The following is a 27,978-nucleotide window of genomic DNA, read 5'->3' on the forward strand; positions in this document are numbered from 1 at the left end:
CTTGGACAAGAAGATCTTCATGGGAAGCCAGTAAAGTTTTTCCAGAAGCTTTTACAAAAGAGAGAGAGAGCGAGAGAGCAGCTGGGCTGTACAGATTGACTGTCTGACTAGTTTCATTTCTGGTTATAAACCGAGGCTCCACTACATTGTCTCTCTGCCTCCAGTGCCAGAGGGGTACTGTGCATCTTGAGGAATCCCGAAGAAACAGAGGAGTTTTGTAGTTGCATTGACAAGAGATCTAACCATGAGCTATTCAGTCTTCATGTCACCAACACTGATTGTATTTATGGACTGGCCAGTGTTGTCAGGTTCTGGGGATCCCTGCCCTTTGGGGTTAGGGGAAGGGTTTATAGGAGAAATAGAGTCAACTTTCTCTTGAAGGACAATTTTGGCATTTCTAAGTGAGGAGGAAGAAAAGGCATTCTTAGCAGACAGCAGAGCATAGGTAAAGCAAGCTTGGTCTGTGGGTTTCTCATGGTTAGGTACAGATGACCTATTGGGAGTGGTCGTGGTGTGACATGCCACTAGAATGATGTGAAGGAGCCAGGCACTTTGGAATGCGTCCAACAGACTTGGTATCATGCCAGTGCTACTGTGGTGGGTGATATCAGAGCAACCGCTGCTAACACCCATGTGGGTGAGCCAGCACAGTTCTGGGTTTACAATGAGATGATCTCTAGGTTAAGCACAATTTCCAAAGCATTTACACTCAAGTATTTTTTCCTCCTACTGATGAATATTTATATGCAAGAGGGTAATGGTCATTCATGTTCAAGAATGCCCTTAAATCTGCTTTTGAGAATATTTAACTTTAAATATTTTATTTGTTTATTTAAGAGAGAGAAAGGAGGAAGAGAGAGAGAAGATTTAATTTAAAAAGTTGGCAGGCAAGCTCCATCAATGAGAAGTAATTACTACCCACCTGTCCAGTGGAAACAGCTCCTGCCAGGCCACACTGAGAGCCGCAGCTGGAAGGGATGCAGCCATGGTGGGCTGCTGAAAGCTTCTGTGGAGTAGTGGACCGGGTGGTTGGGGAGGTGGGCAGTAGGGAAGGAAGAACTTGGAGGTTCCTGTGACAGTCCTGGCTCCAGCCCGTGACACTGTCAGCAGGAAGAAGTAGACAGCTGAGGCTCAGGAAAAGGCTGTGTGGGTGCTGACATTTGTGTGAGGGGCCGTAGGGAGGAGTGGCTGACTTAGGCGATCACGTTGTATTCAGCCAGGCAAACAGGATCGATTCTTCTTGGTCAGAGATGATGCGCATGGCATTAATATGTCTGGACATTTGTGTTCCTGGACTCATTTGGAGTTCCATGGGCTCACCACGAAACCAAGTTCCACCCCAGATATGATGGAATTCACCCCAGGACAAGTGGAGCAGAGAGACTTCCAAAGTTCAAATCCTCAAATATCTGAAGGCATTCGGAGGAGGGGCGTCATAGATGGGCAACAGAAAAGGAATTCACAGAGGTAGAGTGGTTAGCCAATGTCTAAGGCTCTGCCATCCTAGAGCCCAGTGCTGGGCAGAGCATTGGAGGAAGGAGAACCAGATGTCAAGGTGAGGGGAAGTGAAAGGGGTCAGGACTGGGGAAGACCAGTGCCTACACAAAGAAGAGAGAGGAGGTGGCCAGCACTTGAGGGGTGAGGCAGGATTGTGGAAGACAAAAGAAGAGAAGAAAGGGGCTCCAGAGCTTGGTGAGGAGGGCTGGAAGGAATGTTAGGATCTCTGAGATGAGCAAAGCTGGAACTCATTCCTGAGTTGTCCTGCGCTCTACAAAGAGGTGTAAAGAAGCCGTCTCTTCTGAGCATCCCAAGGCAGTCCCCAGAACATGTTAGCCCTTTTCACTCCTGAAGTGAATCTTGCAGAAGTTCATTTTACCCCGAGTTTGGAAGTAGAGGTCTTGTGAGGCATGCAAGACTGTGCATCTAAAAAGCTCAACATTTATTTCTTATGATACTCATAATAGCATTAAAATTTTAGATGAATCAGGCTGGGAGATGGCTCAGCAGTTAAAGGTGCTTGCTTGCAAAGCCTGCTGACTCAGGTTTGATCCCTAGTACCTGCGTAAATGCAAATCAAAGTGGTACATGTGTCTGGAGTTTGCATGGCAAGAGACTTTGGTGCATCTATACTCTTTCACTCTCTATCTTTTCCTCACTCTTACAAATAAATAGCAATATTTTTTAAGAAAAGATTTCAGATAAATTATTTTCCTCCTTTTCTAAATAGTTATTTTTCTTGGTATTTCTCAAGTGTAGGGACCCTAGATCCACCTCTTTCTTGGCTTGTCTCCTAGTCATGATGTGGGTGGTTTGCCCTGACACACTCTGCCACCATGACATGCTGCCCTGCCACAAGCCAGAGGCAAGAGTCTGCTTAATCTTGGCTTGGAACCTCCAGAGTCACATATCTAAATAACACTTTTTTCTCTTTGAGTTGATGGACTCAGGTATCCCATTACAGTAACTGGAAGCTGATTAATATAATAGGTAGCATAGATAATTCAAAAGAACAAGTGCAAGACCAAGGACCCATCAAATAATAGGATACTTCCACATTTTTCAGAAGTTCAATCCATCCCTAAAGTCTCTTAATTTTTAAAATTTCACCTATACTTGAGAAATACCAAGAAAATAACTGTCCTTTCCATTTCTTAGTCCATATCAAATATTCAATTTGGGTTAGACTTTCATTCTGGTAATTTAGTAGGGCAAAAGAAATAGTTCCAATGTGACATTGTTATTTACTTATTAGATAGATAGATAGATAGATAGATAGATAGATAGATAGATAGATAGAGAGAGAGAGAAAGAGAGTGTCTGGGCATGCTATGGCCTCTTGCCACTGCTTCAAATGAACTCCAGATGCAGGCACTACTTTGTGCATCTGGCTTTACATGGGTACTGGGGACTCAAACCTAGTCTGTCAGACTTTGCAAACAAGCACCTTTAACCTCTGAGAATTTCCCCAGCTCCTGGAGTTCTTAATATGGCTTTGGTAACAGGTGAATCCACATAGATTTATTTAAAGTCCAATTCTAGTAAGTATTTTGAGGTGTCAATGAAGTAGGTTTGATTGGGACTTGGGTTTGGAGAAGATGTTTAAATAATTTTGAGATGATCATAAATTTAAATAATATAGTTGTATGAATCGATGCAAAAGGACCATGTATATCTTTGCCCAGTGTCCCCCAGTGGCAACACCTTGCACAGCCATGGAATGGTACCCCAACCAGAGCAGTGACATCAGTACAGGAGCGTTCTGAAGCAAGGGGCCTTGTGTTGCCTTGCTGTAGACGGCTTTTCCTCCTAGCCTCAGACCTCCACTGTCTGCTCTGTGTCTGCAATACTGTGGCCTGGGCACTGCTATAGCAAGTGACATCAGACAGCAGTTTAGGATTGACTTTCTTTCACCCAGCATAATTTCAGGCATTTTTCTAGTAGTTTTCAGTAGTTTATTATTTTATATTGTTGAGTAATATTCCATAGTAAGGATGTACCTTGATGAAAATTAGATTTTTTTCCCCCTCATTTTGTCTGTGGCTATCTAATTGCTCTAGAAGTTGGGCATACTGGGTCCTCCAGCCATTGCAAAAGAATTCCAGACACATGTGCCACCTTGTGCATCTGGCTTACACCGTTATTGGGGAATCAAACCTAGGTCCTTAGGCTTCATAGGCAAGCACCTTAACTGCTAAGCCATCTGTCCAGCCCCTTGAAGGGTTTTGATTGGAACTTCATGATGCTTATAGACTAGTTTGGTTCTGATATTTTTCCTATGCTGGTTTTTAAATCCATGAACATAGTACATGCTTATTGAGTTACCACAATCATCTTAGTTTTTCATCAGCATTTTATGATTTTAGCATATAAATTATATAGATGTTCAGTTGGGTTTACATCTCAATATTTTACTTTCTTCAGAATCATTATAAATTATATTTTAAATTTTGTTTTCATATGTTTGTTCTTGGCATATACACAGGGTCATAGAAATATAAAGGCAGCTTCTCTTAGAAACTGAATTATAAATACTTGTGGCTTCTAGCTTACCCCCACAAAAGTCAGAGCAGAACTCACACTAAAGTTAATATGACAGTTATGTGAAGATTAGTTGGCTATAAAATATAGTTACAATGCTAATATTCAGTAACTGATAGTAAGAAGTAGTTATTTATCAAGGATACTGGAGAGATCTAAGTCTGGCAAAAATCAAGTTCATATTGCCAATTATAATTCATCATATTTGACACTTACATTTTCTTGTATAATTATCTTGTGGACAGAAATGGGTGTGGTGGTGATTTTCTGAATTAGGTAGCAAAAAATTTAAGAAAGTATTTGAGTGGATTGCACAATTAGAATTCACTGGGATTTGAATACAGTCCAAAAGGACATATCAAATATGACATTAAGAAGACTCACCCGGCTCAGCTCCAATTCCCATCATCTATGGCTGTCTGATGCTCCCAGGGAGCAGGGAGCAGCCACGTATGATGTATCATGAAGCTAAATGTTTATGGAGTAGCACTGAAACCCCCTTTTTAATGAAAAGAAAACTGCTAATGTGTTAACTGTCATTCATTTCCCTTCTATTATTCCCAAATAGTCAACTATTTTTATGTGTTTATTTTTACCCTGCTTGACTGTGGGGAAGCGGGAAGCTGCTCATATACACACACGAAACAGGTGGGTCCTAGCGGTACCTGCCTGCAAACCTAACATTTGAGAGGCTGAGGCAAGAAGATTGGGAGTTTGAGGCCAGCCTCGGCTACTTTGCAAGAGCTGTCTCAAAAGCCAGGACCAAATAAATGCATGAAACAAGATAAGCTACACTTCAAAATGAGTGAATTGGGGCTGGAGAGATGGCTGAGCGGCTAAGGCTCTTGCCTGGAAAGCTTAACGACCTAGGTTCAATTCCCTAGTACCCACATAAAGCCAGATGTACAAAGTGGCACATGCATCTGGAGTTTGTTTGCAGTGACTAGAGGCTCTGACGTACTCATACTCTCTCTCTGCTGTCTTCTAGTATTTTGAAACCTACTGCACAGCGTTGTGGTTGGTTTAGGGATAGGCATTGTCCTGCAGGGTTAATTAGTGACAGGAATTCCGACCCTGAACTGTGAGGCCTCCGCCCCTGACGGGTGCAGCTGGTGGTCTGGGAAGGCTGACGCTCCGAGGCATACCAGCCAGAGGCCCACACTGCAAACACTTTGCTCCAGCCCAAGGCTTCATGAGCTTTGCGATTTATATTGAAGTTTATACAATTAAGCCTCGCTGCTATTCTTGGGAACAACAGGGATACTTCCCTTTGTAAGTATTTTTGTAAATGGAGTTGTACTATTTATTTTTAATAATTACAAAATGTAAATGGCCATTGAAGAGGTGGTTGCAATTCTCCTTTTCCTTTCTCTTCTCTTCCTTTTTCTTCCTCTCCTCTCCTCTCTTCTCTCCTTGTTAGTTAAAAGTTAAGCTCTGATTGGATTTTAGGGGAATAGGAGTTAGGTCTTGCTAATTCAGAGGGCTTATCTGGGTTTTAAGCAAAATATGGTCTTTAGAAAAAGTACTTCTGGCACTGTTGTTTGTTCTGATGACGAATTTTTCCACAGTAATAGGAAGTCATAAGCAATGCATAGAGGGCTACACAGTTACCAAATTGTCATGGTGTGATGTTTAATTTACATTCCTGTCTTGCGTCTACTTATTCATGGGGTGTATAGCAGCTGGGCTTTGTTGATGGTTTGCTTTTTGGTTGACTAAAACTTAGAGTTAGAGACATGTTTGCCAATCCAGTTCTGTGTTGTTACTGCCTGTTCAGTGGATTGCTATTGTCTTTTTAAATTTCTCTATAAAAAGAGCTAGGGGGAGAGAGAGAGAGAGAGACAATGTGAGAGTCTGAGCTGCATCTGAAGTGGCTGCTGGCCAGGCCTGTTGCAACAGCTGATGGGCTCCTTGGTGTGTCAAGAGCTATTTCTGGGCCATTAGCTGGTATCAGGCCTCTCGTTCAGGCCATAAAAGGCCGGTCCCGTGTGGAGTTGCCACACTGCCTCGGCGTCCTCGTCCTCGGGCTGAAGCGTCCTCAGGTTTCACGTGGATTTACCCCGTAATGGATGGCTCCGCCAAGGCCACATTGGGCAAGCGCAGCCTTGAGGGCACCAGGGTCTTGGGGACTTCAAAGAGAAGACGTATTTTATTAATATTTTGGCATTCTTTTTTCGGAGAAGCTCTTGGGATGTAGCCCTCACCTATTTCCTGAACCTGGCATCTCAAGGCCCTTTGGAAAGCACCGTTCTAAATTTACCTGCTGTGAATCACCCTGCTGCTGATAGCCAGAGGCGGCCGCCTGCTTGCTGGGTGCTGGCTGATCTTGTACAGCTCTGCCAGGGCTAACTTGGGGAGCTTTTAATTTTTGCTTAGAATTTCAAAGTAGTGCTCATTGAAAAGAGACGGGAGGAAACCGCTCAAGAACAGCCAAAGCTGGAAGGGAGGAGATAAGGGGTTTGATTATTATTATTTTGATTACAGCAATAAGGGATTGCAGGGTGATTGCCCCACCCCCTTCAGTTAGAGGAGTACGGATTCCACAGACAATTGAAGTAAGTGACCAATCTTTCTATACGCCTAACGGCAGTTTTGTGTTTTGAGGAGCCTCTGTCTGAGCATGTGTCCTAAGGACTTGTTGACTAAGTCTGGCAGTGGACATGGTCCTGCAGAGCCCCTGAGGAGTATTTGGGGGTGGGTGACTTTGTATAACCCGAGGAGGTTTGTTACTAACAGTTTGATTCATCGTAAATGCCTTCTGTCTGCAATTTGGCACGTGAACTCTTGGGATTAAAGTATAATTTTTTAAGATTTATTTTTATTTATTTATTTGTTAGAGAGAGAGCGAGAAAATGGGTGCACCAAGGTCTCTAGCCACCATGTGCATCTGGCTTATGTGGGACCTGGAGAATTGAACCTGGGTCCTTAAGCTTCGCAGGTGTGCACCTTAACTGCTAAGCCATCTCTCCAGCCCTAAGGTATATCTAAAGTATATTCTTAATACAGAATACTTCATGCTTACATGATACAAGCGTGGGAGTGGAGCTAGGAGGAGCAAGTTTTATTTATCTATTCTGGAGCTAGGCATTGAACTTGGGGCCTTAGGCGTGGTAAACCCACTCCCACTGGGTGCGCCTCCAGCCCTGGCTCCCATCACGAATTTCACGTGGAACTGGAGGTCCCCAGTGACTCTTCTGTCTAATCTCCGTTCTCAGCGTTCTCGGCCTCGCAACTGATTCTTAGGCTTGACTTCTAGAACTGTTGTGTTCCAGCTTCTTCTAAGGAAGCCTCACTTGAGGCCCTAGATTTTGAACTGTAATTCATTTTTTAGTTAAAATGCTACGTCAGCCTTTTTTATCCCTCAGGATAGCTGTGGTCTTGCTGGTACTTTGTGTGGCAAGTGGCTGCTGGAAAGAGTCATGGTCTGTAGAACATTTAATGTTGATTGATACGTGTTACTCGGGAAAGAAAAAAAAGTCATTTCTTCATACCATGTCAGATAAACAAGTGTGAGCAGTGAGTATTTTTATCAGGTAGAAAAACAGAATATTTATAGAAAAGAACATCATCCCAGAACACCGCTGTCTTTCCCCACCACCCTGAGGGGGTGGCATTTGGAAACCCTTAGGGACAGATTTCCAGTTACTGCTGTGGGCATTTGCAGGGGACTCAGTCACAAAGTATAAATGGCCAGTTTGCATGCTACATGTAAATGCATGTAGGATTAGTGCGGTCAAATGCTGGGGTATCCAGAGCTCAATTTGCACGCTCCGTCTCCAGAGTGAAGTGGTACACTGCTTGGCACATTTAGGCTGTCTCTTCTCCAAGAGCCTAACAGCTGATGGTCCTGCTAGGAATAGGTCGTCTGTGTCACTCTCTGAAGGTGAGTAGAGGAGACGCAGGTGGGCAGAGAGAGGTGGGTATTTACTGACACAGTTCCTTCTGGTGGAGCAAGCTAAAGCTTGTCAGCAGACTTGCAGAGGAGAGCGTTTAAAGACATTATTTATTTATTTGCAAGGAGAGAGAGAATAGAGAGAATGTCCACGCCAGGGCCTCTTGCCATTGCAAAGGAACTCCAGATGCATGAGCCACTTTGTGCATCTGGCTCTATGTGGGAACTGGGGAATCAAATCCAGGCCATGAGACTTTGAAAACAAGCGCCCTTAACTGCTGAGCCATCTCCTCCGCCCAGGAAAAGCAGTTTTTATTTTAGCCAAACTGATGCCAAGGGTGTCATCTTCTAAGTGGAGTTTGGTCCCAGCCCCTGCTCTGTGCTGGACTTCCTTCTGTCACCACCAAACACTTCTTTATGTCTACTTACCCTCTCACGACAGACTGATTCATGGTAGCCAGACGTCTGGAAGACTGGGTTTCAACCCAGAATGCACATCTTTGACCATGTGTGGGGACATAGAACATTTGTGAACCCAGACAAGGGCCACCTGACTCCACATGGGTTCACAGTGAGCTCAGGCAGGCACAGAGACCGCCATGCGTAGGGAGTGGGAACCAGCAGCAACCCCTGGTCACTGGGACCTGGTTTGATACTCAGGGAGTCATGTCCTAAGGGCTGTTGGGATCCTTAGGACCATCCTTATAATTTTTTTGTTTGTTTGTTTGTTTTGCTTTGTTTTGTTTTGTTTTCCTAGGTAGGGTCTTGCTCTAGCTCAGGCTGACCTGGAATTCACTATGTAGTCTCAGGGTGGCCTCGAACTCACGGTGATTCTCCTATACCTCTGACTCCCAAGTGCTGGGATTAAAGGCGTGTGCCACCACGCCTAGCCCCATCCGTGTGATTATATGTCAAAGCATATTCTCAGGGTGTCTTACTGGGAGCAGAACTATCCCCTAATCTGGAACCTTTGGATGCTCAGAGGTTTATTGTTTGTCACTGAGCCAGGAGTTTTGTCTCCCTTGACTGATCCCCCTTGAATCCTTTCCCTGCAGGTTTCCAAGGCCTCTGTGTCTGTCTGTGACATGATGCTCCCAACCTACCACCTGCTCTCCTCGCCAGCTCTGTGGTGTCTTTCCAGAACTCTTGCTTTGTCCTTCATGGGACCCATTATTCCCGGTTCCTCCTGTGTCCAGTCCAAGCTCAGAAAGGTCGTTGTAAACTAAATTCTAATTAAGACCCTCTTCCAAGACGAGACCCTTATGCTCCTTGCTGCCTCAAGCCACCAGCCTGACTCTATCCCCTCACATGCAGGGTCCTTCCTGCCCCTGTGCTTTTGCTGGTCCCCTCTCCAGAATGCTCTGCCCTCTCCTCACCTGCCAGGGCCATGTTAGCACATGACATGTGCCCAGCCTTCCCCTTACCATCTGCTGCTAACTTCAGGGCCTTGATTCTACCCTGCACTGTAGGTCTGTTGGTGCCACATGCTGGGGTCCCTTCCTTTGTAAGGAGCCAACATGCATTGAGCCTTAGAATTCGGTTCACTAACTCAGTGGCCTCTCCACAAATGAGAGTTGGTTGAATTAAATTGAATTGTAGCAACATGATTTCTTTAGATCAAACTTTAGCTGTGTTCTGTTGAAAGCTTTTAGCTTTGTTTTATTCAACAAAGAGGCAGGCGTTCTGTGTTTTATGATCTCCTTTCTTATTTGTATCTAAATAAGCAAGCAGAAAAAAATGTCTTACTATTGTTACAAGCACTGAGGGGTTTTCACATACCCACTTCTGCCAGCACAGGAAATTGAGGTATGCTAGATGAAGTCAGTCACTTCATTACTGGAGCTTTGCCTGAAATGAAGAAATGATTCCGAGTGTTTGACTTGGGTTCTTTTCCCAAGCCTTAGGCTTTGTCTCAGGTAGCACATCTTGGGAGGGGCTGGCACCGTAGATCTCTAAGTAGACCTTGATGTGGTTCAGAAAGACCTCTGCCCCTCCAGACACTCCCCGTAGTGGGAGGTTGTGAAAGAGGCTTGCATTTTTTTGTATAGCTTGCATATTCTTTTCTGAAAGCTGCTCCTTTGATCCCAAGCAGGTTTCTAACTTGTGTCTAGCTGGTTTTTGTGTAAATACAGTGTAAGGGCACAGTTCTGATGTTTGCTTTGGGATCACTCATTTACCCACGTGACTGCTCTGGATTTGCTCATTTTACCACCCGTTGTCTGGGCATCTTTGTCATCTGTGCAAACCCCAGGTTTGATTCTCTGGGATGCAGAAGGCTAAAGCGAGCACCCTGTCTGTGGTGGCTTCACTCCCGGCAGAGGCTCACCCAGGGACCTACCACGCACTGTGCCCATCTGGCTGGAAGCAGCGCAGTCACTGTAGTCATTTCACAGTCATCACAAGCTGTCTGTCGCTGTGATTTGAAGACGACACGCTAAGCCTCCTCCTCTGTGCCATAGAGCTCCTGAGAAATGCTAGTGTTACCCTCAGTATGCCCTTTCTTCCGGGGAACAACTGAGGCTCAGAGAGGCTTGCCCAGGGACACATACCATAGAACAGGGGATATCCACTTCACATCGCTGCCTTTCCTGTAGCTGCCACAAATCAGTGTAGCTCAAGCTGCCAAAATCATCATCGCACACTGTCGTAGTTCGTTTTCTGAGTCTGGGTAATTGGTCAAGAAACAAAATGAATTTCTTGAAGTCCAAGGTCAAATGGCTGCATCAGGTGAGGGCCTCCTCGCCCCCGGCAGCTCTGCAAAGTTCTGAGGCATTGCGAGACACAGCAAGTGTGCTGAAGAATGACCTTTCATGACAGAGGCTTTCTTGGGTAACCCATTGACCTGTTGATCCACAAATGCATTGATCCACTCATGAGGGCAGAGTTCATTGCAGGTCTCCCTTGCAAATACCCTTGCATGAGGTTTTGGGGATCCACTTGCCAGTACATGGGTGGGTCAGAAGCAAGGTATGGCCCCTGGGAACCTGACACAGAGCACCTTCTGATGCAGTAGGTCTGGGGTGGGACCGACACTCTATAGTCATCCAAGGGCTGGGATGCGGCTCACTGGTGGAGCTTGTGTAGCATGGGCAAAGCCTTGGGTTTGGTTCAAGGACCAGCATTGCAAGAAGGAAGGAAGGAAGGGAAGGGAAGAAGGGCGGGAGCGTGAGAGAGAGGTGGGAGGGAGGGAGGAAGACCCAAAGCCCCCTTGTCTGAGGGCCAGCTGTGAGTACTGAAACTTCCATGACTTTATTACCGAGATGGGAGTTTCCAGGTAGGTTAGGGGTTTAGAGAAGGCTTCTGGAAGGCAGAGGTGGACGTCTCAGGCCAGCTCCTTCCTCCACATTTACCCAACTGTCAACTTAGGCTTCCCTCCTGACTCCATCTGCTCACATGGAAAACACACTCAGGTTTCTTCCATCTAAATAAAGCTCCCTTGACCTCCAGCCATCGCTCCCTTCTCTCTCCTCCCACTTCTCAACACCCAGGGGAGCCCTCTGTCCCCTTCCCTCCCCACCTGCGAGGGCTCCCAGCGATCTGACTTCCCTGTGGTTGGCCTTAGAGCACCACTCTGCGGGGATTACAGGGATCTCAACTCGGGCCTGGCCCCGTGGAGAAGGCTGCAGCTACACTGTGTGTCCTGGCTTTTTTTCTATATGCATTTTCTTATTTTGCTGTTGCGTGTAAGCTATTATTTTCATTTCTTGAGGTGTTAGGATGGTCCAAAATTCAGCTACATCCATTGGCATCACATCTACTTTACTCCTTAGCAGTTGTTTATTATGAAACACAAAAACAAACGGCATGCTGTTGTCTATCATTTATTTGCAGATAAATACTGCTTCGGGTGTTCAGCTGAGCTGACCATGCTGTAGATTGCAGTCAGTTGGAAAGGCTTGGGGACCAGGGTGTAGCTTCATGGCAGAGAACTTGTCTAGCATGAGCAAGGTCCTGGGTTCCATCACCCACACTGCAAATAAATAAATAAACATTTAGCCTTGGGTATTCCGGTAAGAAGCAGCTTGCTCTCCAAATGATGCTTGTAGTCTTGATTTCCAGCAGATGCACAGTTTAGCCAAACAAGCATTGTCATTTGGCTTTGTGATCCCATATATTTTTGGTTTTATGATTCCATCTATTTTGGATTGAATGTGTTGAATATTTACAAATTGTTTGGTTAGATAAGAGGGGCATGGTCCCAGAGACAGGGCGCCTGGTATGCATTTCACTATGGAGGATTCTCCCGTTGGAGAGGCACGTTTTTGTTGTCATTTTGTTTTTGAGTTAAGGTTTCACCAAAAAAACTGTGTTTATTTAATTCATATCAGTTCTTCTTTCTAGAGGTTTCCTAGAGCTTGCAAGCAGCTGATCAGCTGATCATTTCTTTTTTTTTTTTAACTTTTCATTAACAATTTCTGTACCTATACACAATATATCATGATCATAGTCTCCTCCCAACATCTTCCCATTTCTCCCTCCCAAGTCACCCCTCCGCTGAATCCTTTCTTCTTTCCAGCTAGTCTCTCTTCTATTTTTATGTCATCTTTTATCTCTGTTATACAAGTCTATGTAGGTAGCACCAGTCACTGTGAGGTTCAGAATATGACAGGCACGTTGTGTCTGCAAGACAGTGTTGAAAGCCCTCTTTCTCTTCCTTTGGCTCTTACATCTTTTCTGCCACCTCCACCACAATGGTTCCTGAGCCTAGTGTGTGATAAAGATGTCTCACCTAGTGATGGATACTTCACATCTTCCCAGCACTTTAAAATTTTTATTTATTTATTTATTTGAGAGAGAGAAAGAGAGAGAGGGATAATGGGCACTCCAGGGCCTCTGGCCAATGCAAACAAACTGCAGATGCATGTGCCACATTGTGCATCTGGCTTACGTGTGTCCTGGGGAATCGAACCTGGGTCCTTTGGCTTTGCAGGCTAAGCTGTCCCTCCAGCCCTCCAGTACTATTTTTAATTTTCATTTTGCACAAGTTGAAAGGGCTTGCTTGGTTCATAGGGCTATAAAACATTTCAACATTTGTCCTTCACCAGATAATTAGTTAATTAAAAATGAATAAATTATAATGTATTCATGCGCTCAGATGGAAGTGGTGGTCAGCTGGTAAAAGGGTGGTCTAAGGTCTGAGAAGGACAAATTTCCTTGGTATTTTACTGGAGTGAGTTTTCTGAACTCGTTTGTGAACATGCAGCACCTCTGTCAGGCAGAGTCACTGGTACTGACCACAGTGACTGAGGTCACCTTCTTTTTTTTTTTTTAAATTTTTTTTTTTTTTTTTATTTGAGAGCGACAGACACAGAGAGAAAGGCAGATAGAGGGAGAGAGAGGGAATGGACGCGCCAGTGCTTCCAGCCTCTGCAAACGAACTCCAGATGCGTGCGCCCCCTTGTGCACCTGGCTAACGTGGGACCTGGGGAACCGAGCCTCGAACCGGGGTCCTTAGGCTTCACAGGCAAGCGCTTAACCGCTAAGCCATCTCTCCAGCCCGAGGTCACCTTCTTAAACAAAGGGAAAGGCTGACAGGTAACTTAGGGCAGGGGAGCAGTGCTTCTTTTTGTCCAGGTCAGAGGGCATTGTCCCTCTCAGGCACGATCCACCCGAGACTACCGGTGAACACCTGGAATCACAGCCTTCTGGTTTTCTGCACAGAACTGATCACGGTCCAGTGCATGCCAGGCCGCTGTTCACACCTCCTTCTGGGAGTGAGCTCATCCACCCAGGCCAGTCAAGATCAGGGCCCCACGGGTTGAGGGCAGCGCTGTTCAGTACAAGTGAGCAGCGCGTGTCGATGGAAATGGACCTGGCGCTTCTCTGCAGGGTGGCCCCTGGCCACAGGTGGTGGTTGAGGGCTGGCGTACCTGGCAGCTGTGGCCAGGGATAATGCCAGTGCTTAGGAGGCTGAGGCAAGAGGATCCTAAGTTTGAAGCCAACCCTGGCTAAAGGGAGATCCTGCGCTTCAAATTTGACTGTTCTTAAAATTAATCAAAACTGCGTTCTTGGGCTGGAGAGATGGCTTAGCGGTTAAGCGCTTGCCTGTGAAGCCTAAGGACCCCGGTTCGAGGCTCGGTTCCCCAGGTCCCACGTTAGCCAGATGCACAAGGGGGCGCACGCGTCTGGAGTTCGTTTGCAGAGGCTGGAAGCCCTGGCGCGCCCATTCTCTCTCCCTCCCTCTATCTGTCTTTCTTTCTGTGTCTGTCGCTCTCAAATAAATAAATAAATTTTTAAAAAAAAACTGCGTTCTCCTTAACTGTTGGATGGCGCAGGGTGAGAGGCAGTGGTTCCGTGTGTTATGCGCCTGCGTGTGCAGGAACGAGCTACAGTGCATTGTCTGTGGACATCTCCGTGTGGTTCTAGGTTTGCAGAGGAAATGTGGAAAGTCCTGTGTTTTCAGAAGTTGAAGCTAATTAATTATATCATAGGAACATTATTTGGGGCTCCCCATTCTTCACACCAGTCCCCCTGCACCCCTCCCATGCAGATGTATGTGAGCACTCTCACACACACATGCAGCTGGGTACAGTTTTGCAGGTCCTTCGAGGCCCTGAACACATTAAATGTTCATTTCCATGTTCTGAATTATGCATTCAAAGGCCATCACTACTAATGACATTTGAGCTGAATCCTTCAAGTCACTGTCACGGGGCAGCTTTCCCTTAATGAGTGGCTTGAACAAGAAGCACCTCGAATTCAGCTGCAGAAGGGCATGGTCTCTAGTTTGTCCCTAACGTGTGCTTTGTTCTTTCCTAATTCTGGTTTGGACAGGAGGTCATAGGGTTGAAATGGCTGAAAATTGGTTGAAGTGGTCTTCTGTTTGTTTTCGCTTTTTATATTTGAAGTCTTGGAGATGTAAGCTGAAGGTGTCCTTGGGGAGCCAGAGATGTGGTATGAATGGTAAGGGTGCCCTTCTGTGCTGAGGGCCACATGGGGCAGCTGTGCGACATGCTCATCACTTACTCCATGTGGTTAATTTTCCGTCGCTGCTCTGAGCACTGAAGATATCGTGGGAGGTGCTTTCCTGGCTCACGGGAGACTCTTGGGTTCCACCACAAAAGTGGTGGGGGGATGCTTTCTCTCTAGTGTGTCCAGTTCAGGAACCTGACAGATTGTGTGCAGGATGGCACACACTACCCTGTGAACCGTTACAGCTCACCTCGCCTCACATCTCAGGGAGTGTGCACATCTGCAAACAGAGGTGTTGGACCACACGGCCTCTGAGTTTCTCTGCTGTTTTGGTTTCTTCATGGCCTTTGTTATTCAGATGAACCTACCACACAAGATGGTGGGAGCTCTTGAGCGATGTGGGAATATAGGACTATCAGGTACATAGAATCCAGAAAGGTCCTGGCAGTATAGTCAGGCTCCAAGGCTGCGGCCCTCAACTCTGGCACGAGGCCTCAGCCAGAGGCTGTGGTGATGGCTTGTGATAGCCTGGCAGATGTGGAATCTGATTCCTAGTCCTCACTGTTTTTGTGGGAAGCCATTGGTATTTCTTGGGAGGATGGGTTGGTAATCTTCTCTGCTGTCCTGGAGCATATGCGTGCTCTCTTGCAACCTGTTTCTTCCTTCGTTTCTTGGGGGCACACCTTACTGGCAGCTCCCCCCCCCATTCCCATTGCTTTTGGCTTCAACACTCTTCTTCTCTTCATTCTGGCCGTGCTGAGCATGAAAGCCAGAGCCTCACACATGCCCTTCCACCCAGCTCGCCTCAGTCTAGAGAATATCCTTCCTCACTGTCCCACTCACCTTGCAGCCTCAGTGAACTTGAACTTGCTGCCTTCCCTGGGAAATTCCCTTGGGCTTAAACCTCCCCCACCCCATCCAGTTCCCACAGTGCTTTGCTGGCTCTGGGCAGGCTCTCCAGAATAGAGTGTGGCGTAGCACAGGAGGTAAGGTAATTCTCTACTTCATTTCTTGTCACCTAAGACTAAAGTGGATTAGAATGATTTTATTTTTCTTTAGAGGTACAGGACCTACTTGTTTCTTAAAAGAATTCAGTGATCTGTTATTAAATACATGAAATAAAAATTCTCCACTTCCTGGGCTTAACCCTTGCACCAAGAGTAGGTGAATGAATGGGTTTAAATGGGTTAGTGACCGAGTACCAAAGACACTTTAGCCCAGCTGTTGAGCTGAATGGACTTTTTAAAATAACCAACCCATTTGACTGTCTGACTTGCCACCTGGCCTTATTTGGTGTGTCAGAAGAGTGGTGAATATTCAGGGATAATATAAGGAGACTCTCCTCTTCATCTCCCTCTTTCTTTCTGCTTCCCTTTTCTCCCTCTTTCTCTCCTTCCCCCTTTTCTCTTTCCTTTTCCTTTTTTTTCTCTTTCCATCTCTTCCTGATTGTCTTCTCTTTTCTCATATTCTCTTTTCCTTCACTCTGTGGTCTTCAGCTAACAAGTCAACAACCATAATCATGGATATCCGTAAGTTCTACTGGTTTTAACGGGTGCCACGAGAAGTTTTGAAAGCTATGTCTAGTCTGTCCTTACACGATGCTGATAGCTCTGATAATGCTGCAAATTCTAAAAATGGCCTTTGGCAGTTCTTACATGCTAAAGCCTGAAGTCTGATTTGTAAACATCAGTAGACTCTGTGGAAAAAGGCTGTTATTTCTTGGTTAAATGATGTGATAGTCTTTTCTCTGTTATTTTTTTAAATTTATTTATTTATTTTTTTTATTTGAGAGCGACAGACACAGAGAGAAAGACAGAGGGAGAGAGAGAGAATGGGCGCGCCAGGGCTTCCAGCCTCTGCAAACGAACTCCAGACGCATGCGCCCCCTTGTGCATCTGGCTAACGTGGGACCTGGAGAACCGAGCCTCGAACCGGGGTCCTTAGGCTTCACAGGCAAGCGCCTAACCGCTAAGCCATCTTTCCAGCCCTTCTCTGTTATTTTTGTTGGTGTTTTTGTTTCTGTTGTTTTGCATTGCTAGGGATTGAACCCAGAGCCTTGCAATGCTAGACTTTGGCAGTGAGCACTGAGCTAGACTTCTAGCCTTATCTTTGTGTGTCTAATGTATGATCCATTATAGATGAATAATAATCAAAATATAACATCCCGTTTCCAAAAAAATTAAACTATCATCTTTTCCTTCTTACTTGGCATGTGTGTTTCATCTGTGAGCGTGTGTGTGCCATGGTCCACATACGATGGTCCGAGAACACGTTTTGGAGAGGCCTCGTCTTCCTCATCATTTGATTCAGGGTCTCTTGTTGTTTGGGTTGTTTTTTTTCGGGGGGGGGGGGCTTTCAGGGTAGGGTCTCGCTTTAGCCCAGGCTGACCTGGAATTCACGCTGTAGGCTCAGGCTGGGCTCGAACTTACAGTGATCCTCCTACCTCTGCCTCCCAAGTCCTGGGATTAAAGGTACATGCTACCACACCCAACTAGGAGCTCCTGTTGTTCACCACTCCATTTGTGAGCTTTTGGGAAATCCTTCGGTCTCTTCCTTCTCACTGTAGGTTCACTGGAATTCCAGAAGTCCACCACAGCTTCCATCGTTTACATGGGGATCAGAACTCATGTTCTCAGAGTTAAGAGCTTGGCCCGCTGAGGTATCTCCCCAGCCCCTGCTTTCATGTTTTGTTTTTTTCTTTATGTAGTTTGCTCTCGGTAATAAAGAGAAAACAAGTATCTGTCATTGCAGGTTAATTTTAGTAAAGGGAAAAGTAAAATCCAACCTCCAGTTCTCCTGTGGTGTTTATTAACTCAAACTTAAAATTAGAAATGAGGTAATGATTTGGCAGCTTAGACTTCTAAGGAAAACCATATCATATTGTATGTGTGTGTGCTGGCCTTTAAAAATAGAGATTGCTGGGCTGGAGAGATGGCTTAACAGTTAAGCACTTGCCTGTGAAGCCTAAGGACCCCGGTTCGAGGCTCGGTTCCCCAGGTCCCACGTTAGCCAGATGCACAAGGGGGCGCACGCGTCTGGAGTTCGTTTGCAGAGGCTGGAAGCCCTGGCGCGCCCATTCTCTCTCTCTCCCTCTATCTGTCTTTCTCTCTGTGTCTGTCATTCTCAAATAAATAAATAAAAATTAAAAAAAATAGAGATTGCTGGTCTGGAGAGATGGTTTAGTGGTTAAGGCACTTGCTTGCCAAACCAAAGGACCCAGGTTAGATTCTCCAAGACCCACCTAAGCCAGATGGACAAGGTGTTGCATGTGTTTGTGGTTCATTTACAGTGGCTGAAGGCCCTGGGGTGCCCTTTCTCTCTCTCTCTTAAATAAATAAAATAAGTAGAGACTGTCATGAAAGGATAAACTTCATCATCTATATTCCTGACTGATGCATGCAAAGGTGATGTTGTGGCCTTTCTAAGCAGGCTGGGAGTTCATGACTTCCTCGGAGTGGTGAATCCCAGCTGTGGCTGAGTTTAGCTCATCTTTGGTTAAAGTTCTTTTGTTTTAAAAGCTAACTGCCGAAAAGTAAACACTCTTGACCCGGGCCGTAAATATTTGCCATACATCTGCTTAGTTTTACTTTCAACTGAACAAAGTCATTTTGGCAGAAGAGTCGTTAAAGCTTGACAGCTCAACAAATTACACAAAACCCCCAACTCCACATCCCCCATTTTTTCTCACACAGGCATCAACCGTGACTCACAATCCATTTGGAAGCATTTCTTCTGTGGTGTTGAAAATTTCCTGAAACATGGATTCTTAAACAGATGAAGCAGGGAATAGAACATAGACAGGGGTGACCAAAAGCATTAAATAGCTGTGTCTAGAACATCCTGCCTGTCCGCACAGAAACTCAAAGGGGTCGATGGTAAGAATTTCCAGTTGAAACTCCTCTGTTGAGGGGTCCTTGAACCGGAGGTTTCCTTATTGTCTTTCTGGCCTCTTGCGTGGTAGCCAATCTACTTTGATGTGGGGTCACCACTTTTATTGTCAAACTGCCCCCTTGTACATGCTGCGAAGCCTGTGGGGGCCATTCCTGTGCTCTGAATGCAACTGTCTACTGAATGGAAGAGCTCATTTGTGAAAGGAGAGCGGCGCAGAGATAGAGCTCATGCCTCGTATTTGGAAAGCCCTGCGCTCTATCCTCAGAACCTTGAACAAGGGAGGTGTTCTGACTTGTAGCCTGGAAGGAAAAGAGTTGGGTCTGTCTGGCCACCTTTTTTTTTTGGATGAGTCACACATGAATGGCCAGAAGGCATCTGGGCTTTGGTAAAGAGGGTGCCCCGCTGGGCTGGTCTTTGTTAGCCTGAAGCCTTGGGTCTGACCCTGCTTTGGCTCCTTCTTTGTGCAGCCACTAATCCAGAAAAGTCCTGCCTGAGGCCCAGAGGCTGGGCCTCTTCTCTTCAGTAGGGTCTCATTGTGTCCGGGAGCTGCAAACAGCCCGTTGTCATCAGAAAAGACCGGTTTCCTTTCCCCAGTTTTATGTCGTGAAGTCAGACTCACTCGCCACAAATCCCCTTCCCCAGGCCTTATGAGCTAACGTCTTGATTCCTCATCTGAGCCGGGTGCAGCTGCTGGGCCGTTGGCTCCTTATAAAGCTTTGAGGAAAGTCAAATGTCCTAAACATTCTCCCATCCTGAAGAAGCCTGGATTAGCCAGCCTCCCCATGAGAGCATTCCTGTGCCTTATGTGAGCCCTCAGAAGCAGCCTGGTGCCTCTCCACTTGTAGCTCTAGTTCATCTGTGACCATGTTGTCGCTTGTTAGAGGCTAGCAGGGCACAGATAGGAGCCCTCAGAAGCAGCCTGGTGCCTCTCTACACACCAACCATAGTGCGTCTGTGACTACGTTGTCGCTGGTTAGAGGTTGGCAGAACTCTGTTAATGTGGCCCATGATAATGATGTTTATGTTTTAGGATTTGTGAACCTTTTAACAGCTTAGCAAGATTATAGAAAACCCTAGCAGGCTCTTCTAAACCAAATATCCTCATTTGCTGGCAATTGGATCTACATAAGCCAGCTTCCCCTGTCCCCTGTTCTACTGGGAGCTACACAGAAACAAATGTGATAAAAATCCAATCTCTTTTGAAAATATCGAGCCTACCTGCAATAGGCAAACCACGTGTTTGGAGGTGTAGAGGAACCTCCTGGCTGTCGTCCCCAGGTAGGAAGTTTCCAAGAAATTTCCACAATTGGTTTATTTTCCTATAGATTATGATCATATTTTAGATCAGTGGACAGAATTTCTTTTTTAGGATATTAATTACTTACTTGAGAGAGGGAGGGAAGGAAGGAGAGAGAGAGACTGAGAGAGAGCGGGGGGCGGGGGGGGGGCACAGGGAAATGGGTATGCCAAGGCCTATTGCCACTACAAACAAATTCTGGACATATGCACCACTTTGTGTAATTGGCTTGATGTGGGCACTGGGGATTCAAACACAGACTAGCAGGCTTTGCAGGTAAGCACCTTTAACCATTGAGCCATTTCCCTTGCCCCCAAGTGGGTAGAATGTCTTCATGTGAATTGTCCATACCTCTGGCTGAGTCAGGTTTAAACAGGCAGGCAGCATCATGGAAGGCATCATGTGTACTTCCACACCCCCACACCTGCTGAGGCTACGGACACATGTGAGACTATTCTAGAGTCAAACGGTGATTTGGTCTTTGTGGAATAACATTGCTTGGGTGTGCTGTGTATTCTGGCATTTGAGGACTGAGCAAAAGAATCGACTAACATCATTTAAAATTTAAAGTAAATCCTATTGCTTTTAAGAAAAGTTCAGCCAAGCGTGGTGGCGCACACCTTTAATCCCAGCACTAGGGAGGCAGAGGTAGGAGGATCGCCGTGAGTTCAAGGCCACCCTGAGACTCCATAGTGAATTCCAGATCAGCCTGGTCTAGAGTGAGACCTTAACTCGAAAAACAAAAAAAAACAAAACAACAACAACAACAACAAAAAGTTCATGGCCTGCAGTGCACGTGTCAGGGAGGAAAATCCAACATCATCACTTAAGTGATAGGAGAGGGGAGGCTTGGAACTTTAACAAAAGTAAGATGAACAAGAGAAAGGGTTATCAATTTTATTAATATTTTATGTACATGGAAATTCATAGGAAAGAGCTGGTCAGGCTTGGGAGCTTATATGCCCTTCTTAGCAAAGAAAAGAGTTGGGGCTGGCTTAGTGGTTAAGGTGCTTGCATTCAAAGCCTTATGACCTGAGTTCAATTCCCCGGTACTCAGGTAAAGCCAGATGCACAAAGTGGCATATGCATCTGGAGTTCATTCTCAGTGGCTAGAGGCCCTGGCACACCCAGTCTCTCTGTCTCTATTCTCTCTCTCTCTCTTTCTCACTCTACTTGCAAATGAATAAATAATTTTTTTTTCCCAATAAAAAGAGTCTGGGCTTTAGGGGTCAATAGAGTCTTGTGTCATGACTAGGAAACACCTGGAGGAAATCGATGAGTGACGAGGACTCTGTTTGTAAGGTGTGACCATGCAGACTCCTTGCAAACTGCTCCACTTCTGATTGTGAGTTTCTTTCCTCTTCCTGTGCAGGAGAGGAGAGACTCCTCCACAGTGCATTGCTTGTTAAAAAGAAGACAAGCTGGGCTGGGAGATGGCTTAGCAATTAAGGTGTTTGCCTGCGAAGCCTAAGGACTCAGGTTTGATGTTCCAGGTCCCACCTAAGCCAGATGTACATGGTGATGCATGCATCTGGAGTTTGTTTGCTGAGGCCCTGGTTATCCCTTTTCCTCTCTATTTATATCTGCCTCTTTCTCTGTCTCTAATAACTAAATAAAAATAAATCTTAAAAACAAGAGAAGAACAGCAAAGGGCAGAGAGCTCTTGCTGCACCTGACGATTCTTAGTTGCTCTCACCTAGAATAATCCATGAGTCCCCGTGACTCTCCCGAGAGCCGTGGGCAGTGGGGGACTTTAATGGTTGCTGCCTTCTGGGGCAGGGGTCCGTCTACGCCCTAATCCACCCTTTCTTAAGGATGAAATTCATTACACTTTTGGTAACTTTATTGCAATGCAGGAAACCAAATAAAAGTTTACTCTTCTGATTCTAAGCTGCAGACTCTATGTTAGAATTTTTTTTTCTTTCTGTCTGAATTTGGTCCTAAGGCATAAAATCAGATGGACTAAGTAAGGGTCGGGGAAGAACACGCGCAGGTGCTATAGTTCCTCAGCCACGGTCCCTCCTTTCTTCAGGAAATTCTCATGAGCTTTCAGAAGTCACAAGGCTCTCCGGAGAGTGGACACAAGAGCAGAGAGGGTGAACAGTGAATGTTCCTCTGTTTCTTGTGGTAAGCAAGTCACTTACCTTTGAATTTCCCGTGATCTACCCTAGAGAAGATGAACTGTGAAATTCGTGTCAAGCCATTCTAACGGAGGGATGGGTCCTCGCCGACCCATCTGCTCCTTCCTGTGGCTGAGCACACGTCAGTTGGTCCCACACCAACCCATGTAGGCCTATCACTGCCACCTAATGGGACAAAGAAGCAAAAAAAAAAAAAAAAAAAAAATCTTACTCCTGTGTTTTAGCCAAACTTTATAAAACAAAACAAATGGCACATATGTAAAAAAAAAAATCCATATGCTAATGTGGCATATTTTGGATGTATTAGTCAACTTTCTGTTATGTAAAAAAATACCAGAGATAACCGAGAGAGTTAAAAGAGAGTCATGGGCGGCGAGTGGGGGGGGCAAGGCTGGAGAGATGGCTTAGCTGTTAAGGCGTTTGGCTGCAAAGACTAACGACCCAGGTTTGATTCCCCGGGACCCACATAAACCAGATGCACAAAGTGGCACATGTATCTGCAGTTGGTTGGCAGTGGCTGGAGGCCCTGGCCCGCACACACTCTCTCTCTCTCAATCTGTCTTTGCCAATACATACATACATACATAAATAAATAAAATAGTAAATGTAAAGAGAGTCATTTTGGCTCATGGTTTCAGAAGGTCCAGTCCGTGGTCAGTGGTCCCATTGCTTTTGGGCTTGTGGAGCACGTCATGGCATGGGGCGTATGGAGCACAACCACTCGCCTCCTGCCAGGGAGAAGAAGGAGGAAAGCAAGCACTCCCACGGCCTCCTTCCAGGACCGAGGACCCCTTGCTAGGCCCCTACCTTTTAAGGGACCCACTATCCTGGATAGTAGCACCGAAGGAAATACAGGCGGGGTTTGGGAGATATTTCAGGTCCAAACTCCATCAATATGGCATATTCAGAATCTCGTCAAATGTGATTTTAAATGCCAGTGCAGGACGGAGAGATGGCTCGTGGTTGGGTGTGCTTCTGCGCAAGCATGAGGGTCTCAGGAGGCCTGAGACTGCCAGAGTTCACATCTCCAGAGTCCACATCTCCAGAGTCCACATAAAACAGCTGGTAGTGGCCGTGCAAGCCTGTAATCCCAGTCCCTTGGGAGAGCAGCGACCCTAAGGAGTCCCCAGGCTCTGGAATGAATAAAAAGAGACTCAGACTCAAAAACAAATACAACGTTAATCCCAGCACTCAAGATGCAGAGGTAGGAGGATCACCAAGTTTGAGGCCAGCCTGAGCCTACATAGTGCTTTCCAGGTCATCCTGGGCTACAGCCAGATACCACAAACAAACAAACAAATACAAGATCAGGTGGAAATGTGGAAGTTCAATGGAGTGGGTCACCCAAGGTTCCACCCTGGCAACCTCAGGTGAGCCGTCCCCCTTAGCATGCAAGGGCACATGCATATGCATGCACTACACATACCACATTATACACACCCACACATGCACACCCACCCACACATGTACACACACCCACACATGCACACACACACATGCACACACACCCACACATGCACACACACCCACACATGTACACACACCCACACATGCACACACTCACACATGCACACACTCACACATGCACACACACACACATGCACACACACCCACACATGTAAACACACCCACCCACACATGCACACATAGCCACACAAGCAAACGTCATAAGAATATCAGTGCAGTACATAGTTCCACTAATCCCATTAATTTGAGATTATGTTTTTAGTTTGAGATATTATTCAGTCTGTCTTGTGTTTCAGTTTGTTGTATGTTTTAGTTTATTTTGGAACATTTCATTGCTCCAACACCAATGTGATAGCTTTATCTGAAAGGTGAACATATAATTTTCTCAATTAGGTAAAAGTTTAAGAAGCCAGCTCCTATATGTGGTCATAACTGTGTGTTGATAAATATTTAAATAGAAATTAAATTTGGATTTACTTAGACATTTATTGTTTAGGTAGGAGGTATTGTATGCTGTTGTAAACTGTGTAAGAGAAGCATTAAGTTCAGTCAAAACTTACTGTGAGGACATCATGGGAAAAGCGAGTTTACAGTATGGTGGCCATTCAAGTATTCCACAAAATGTGATATTTAGCAAAATTGTTTATAGTTGTATGCGCTTGATATGTGTGATGCAGTGTGTGGTTGTGACTGCCCAATGGTTGGTAGGCAGAAGATGCTCGATGAATGTTTGTGGAATGAAGAATTAATGAACAGGGTACACATGAATAAGATGGAAGGATAAATTGGGCAAAGCCTGTTTGATTTCCTCATCTGCCAAGGTTCCTACTGAGTATTTGTTTTGTAACAAGTGTGTCTTATTCATATAAAGTAATTGTTTTTGTTTTAGACACTTCCATTTTTATACCACTGATGACAAGAAAACCATAGCCACTTTAGGCTTTTAACAAAGTGAGTAATTTAATGTAGAAGATAGTGCCAATAAAATTGAAATCCATCTGCCACTTAATGCAGGGCTCCGTTGAGTTTGCTTTGTGAATTGGTGGAGAAATTGGCTAAGTAACACGTCATTGAGTTTTTAGAATTAGCTGGGAATATTAAGATGATTTAAGTAGGTTTACAAACACTGTGGATAATCTCTAGAAAATTGCTTGTTTAATTGACACTTAAACAAATGGGATGAGATCCACCCCTGGGTGGCGGGGTGATAGCTGCCGTGTCTAGTTTGGATAGATGCTGTCATTTACCTTACAAGGTCTGCTAGTCTGCTGCCTGGCTACAGGATTGCTCTGAGTCTGGGATGTGTTTAAATGGAAGCACCACTTCTATTATCTTGGGCCAATAGTTAACCCCTGCCTCAGTTTCCCCATCTCTAAAGTGGGGGAGGTAACAGTGCTTACTCCAGAGAGGATCAGATACTTCCATGTATAGAAGCAAGGCCAACGCGCCTGCCCCATGCCTGGGCTTATTGGATGGTGGCGGTGAATCTTCATTTAGGGCAAAGAGCACTTAGAAGCTTGCTTCTTAGCCACAAGCTGCAAGGCCTTTTTAAGCTAACCTTCCATGACAATCTTCTTTCATAAAGTTGGTGTTCAAAGTGGAAGATTTGACTTTGTGGTTTTCATGAAATCTAGGAAAATAATGTAATATCTGTACATTTTTTAATGATTTCTTAAGTATTGGTAGCAGCAATAGGAAGTCTTTTTGCCTGATGTGTGAGTAGCCACTCCAAAGTCATTTTTCCTGAGTAGAGTGAGACTGAGATTAGACAGAGCCTGAGTCCTGCAGCTGATTCATGCCACAGAGGTCTTGACCACACAGTCATTTCGTTCCACGGAAGAAGGAAAATGTTCTTACTACTACGCACTTGTGATGATTTTGGCATCCATATTTGGCTTGTAGCACTATTAGGTAGGTACTTAAAACAAATCACATAAAGGAGGGCTGAAGAGATGGCTTAGCAGTTAAGGTGCTGTTCTGCGAAGCCTAAGGACCCAGATTCAATTCCCCAGTACCTATGTAAACCAGATGCACAAGGTGGTTCATGTGTCTGGAGTCGGTTTGTAGTGGCTGGAAGCCCTGGTATGCCTATTTTTTTCTTCTCTCTCTCTCTCCCTCTTCCTCTTTCTCAAATGAAAAAATAAATAAAATTATTTTTAAAATATCACATAAAAGAAGCCAAAATTCTGATTAAATATCAAGTCGCAGCAGAATAATTGTATACTTATTCCTCATGGGAAATCTGGGTTAGCTGAAATAAAATAAAGTCATATCACTATGAACCTGGAGGAGAACATATGCCATCAAGGTGATTTTTTTTCAACATTGAGTATCATTCAATTTGTTTGAGGCACATCTTGAAGAATATATTGTGTCCCTCCCCTTCATCAGTCTCGTTGACTCAGAACTCTCAGGCAAGCGGGTAAGCCTAGTGTACAGAGAACATGGGCACTGGTGGCATTGCCCCCCTGCCTTCCTCTGCAGGGTCTTCTCTGGTGCCACTCACCTGCATGAACCCTGCCAATCAGCCTGGATAGTCAGGCCTTTGGGATTAGGAAGAACACATTTCTTTAGGGTCAAAGGTTGTGTAGGAAAAGCTTTCCTCTGCTTAGCTTCTCGTCCTTCAGCACAAACCTCAGATTGTCTAGAAAATCAGCCTTCACATTCAGGACACTCATGATGTGTGCTTCCTACTGGGAGCAGAGCTCAGTTATTCTCTTGCTTGGAGCCATTTCCCCATACATAAGCGGCTAGCCCAGCGCTAACAGAGAGTGGAAAACTGAGTCATTTTCCCCCGCACACAAGAACAAGACATTGCATTTCTGTCGACTGCGGGAGACCTGGGTTCTGTGATTTCTGTCCATGTTCTGATTCCTTGAGTTCCTGGCTCCTGAATGAAATCTCACACAGACAAGGATTGATTGGTCTTTATCATAGGAGGAAGGATGGCAATCTGATTGTTTTCAAAGATAGCCAAGGAGCTGGGGCCTGCCGACATCTAGGCTGGTTTCTTAGACAGCCTGTTTCTAAAGAGAAAGCAGGGCTGGAGAGATGGCTTAGTGGTTACGGTGTTTGCCTGTGAAACCTAAGGACCCATGTTCGTCTCTACAGATCCCACATAAGCCAGACGCACAAAGGTGAGGCAATTGCAAGGACACACATGCCCACTAGGTAGCGCAGCATCTGGAGTTCGATTGCAATGGCTGAGGCCCTGTCATGCCAATTCTTTCTCCCTCCCCCTCTCTATCTCTCTTCCCGTGTGTGTGTGTGTGTGTGTGTGTGTGTGTGTGTGTGTGTGTGTGTGTGTGTCTGTCTGTCTTTCTTTTTCTCTCTCTCTAAAAAAAAGAAAGGAAGGAATATGGGAAAAGTAAAACTGGCCAAGGCGCTGCTGACAAGCCTATCAAGCCTTCCACCAACCACCCAGTATGTCTTTACCATTCATGGAATGAGAGCCTCCTCTTCTGCTGGCCTCACCCAATTTTCTCATAACATCTGTATGTAGCCTTGAACCATATACTACCTCAAGTATGAGGATCTAGTCACCTTGAATAGGTTCACTATACCTTCTAACTGATTGATGGCAACATTTCTGAGCTGTTTCTTTCCTCATCTTGTACCATCCAACAGAAGTGGAATTCTGGCTGCCTTTAGCTTTTGGCCATATCTAACTGTCCTCACACCTGCCTTCTGTTACCCCTTGAAGCTAGACTTACCTGCCTTTGTTGTCACATTTATTTGTTCTACTTTTCTCTCTAAAACAGGCCACGATGCTATAATAAATCAAGTAATTTTCACCTTGAACAAAAGGTGTCATTGGAACGATCATATGTCACAGGGATATACCTGTTAGAGATAGAGAGTCAGTCTGCTGGCATGGTGTCTGGCTGACAGTTTCTCTGCTTCCATCCTTCCTGAGGAGAGCTGTGCATACCAGCATGCTGCCCTTTGCATAACATTTAAGGTGGGAGCTGAGAAGATGGCCCAATAAGAGCATTTGTTGTACATGCAAGTTTAAGGGCCTTAGAGGGATTGATTAACCCTGAATTTGACTTCCCATCACTCACAGCTGGGCATAGCTACACAGGCCTATAATTCCTATCCTGTGTTGGAGCAGATGCAGGAGGACTCTGGGGCTCACTCGTCAGCCACTCTGAGCAAAAAATGAAGCTCCAGGTTCAGAGAGAGACTCTGTCCCAGGGAAGCACATGGATGAACACTTCAGGAAAGACATCACACGTTCTTCTCTTGCCTCCAGGTGTACATCTACCCACATGCATGCATTCATCAGACACATGCACTATACAACACATGCTAAACACACAGGTAAAAATAAAAAAATC

The 27,978-nt window shown here is 45.4% G+C and overlaps 1 protein-coding gene across 8 annotated transcripts in view; it reads left to right on the forward strand.

Moving 5' to 3' along the window:
• The window catches only part of Svil (supervillin), a 217,831-nt gene that overhangs the window by 67,503 nt on the left and 122,350 nt on the right, over positions 1-27,978 (forward strand). The window contains exon 1 of one of the 8 annotated variants that reach the window (XM_045148958.1): positions 5,271-5,310. The exons of the other annotated variants lie outside the window; for them this stretch is intronic. The gene's annotated coding sequence lies outside the window, so the exon portion shown is untranslated. Of the gene's footprint in view, positions 1-5,270; positions 5,311-27,978 lie in introns of those variants that run through there. 8 annotated transcript variants of the gene reach the window in all.

Source organism: Jaculus jaculus, chromosome 5, assembly GCF_020740685.1.
Source record: "Jaculus jaculus isolate mJacJac1 chromosome 5, mJacJac1.mat.Y.cur, whole genome shotgun sequence".
In the NCBI taxonomy this organism is placed as follows: Eukaryota; Metazoa; Chordata; class Mammalia; order Rodentia; family Dipodidae; genus Jaculus; species Jaculus jaculus.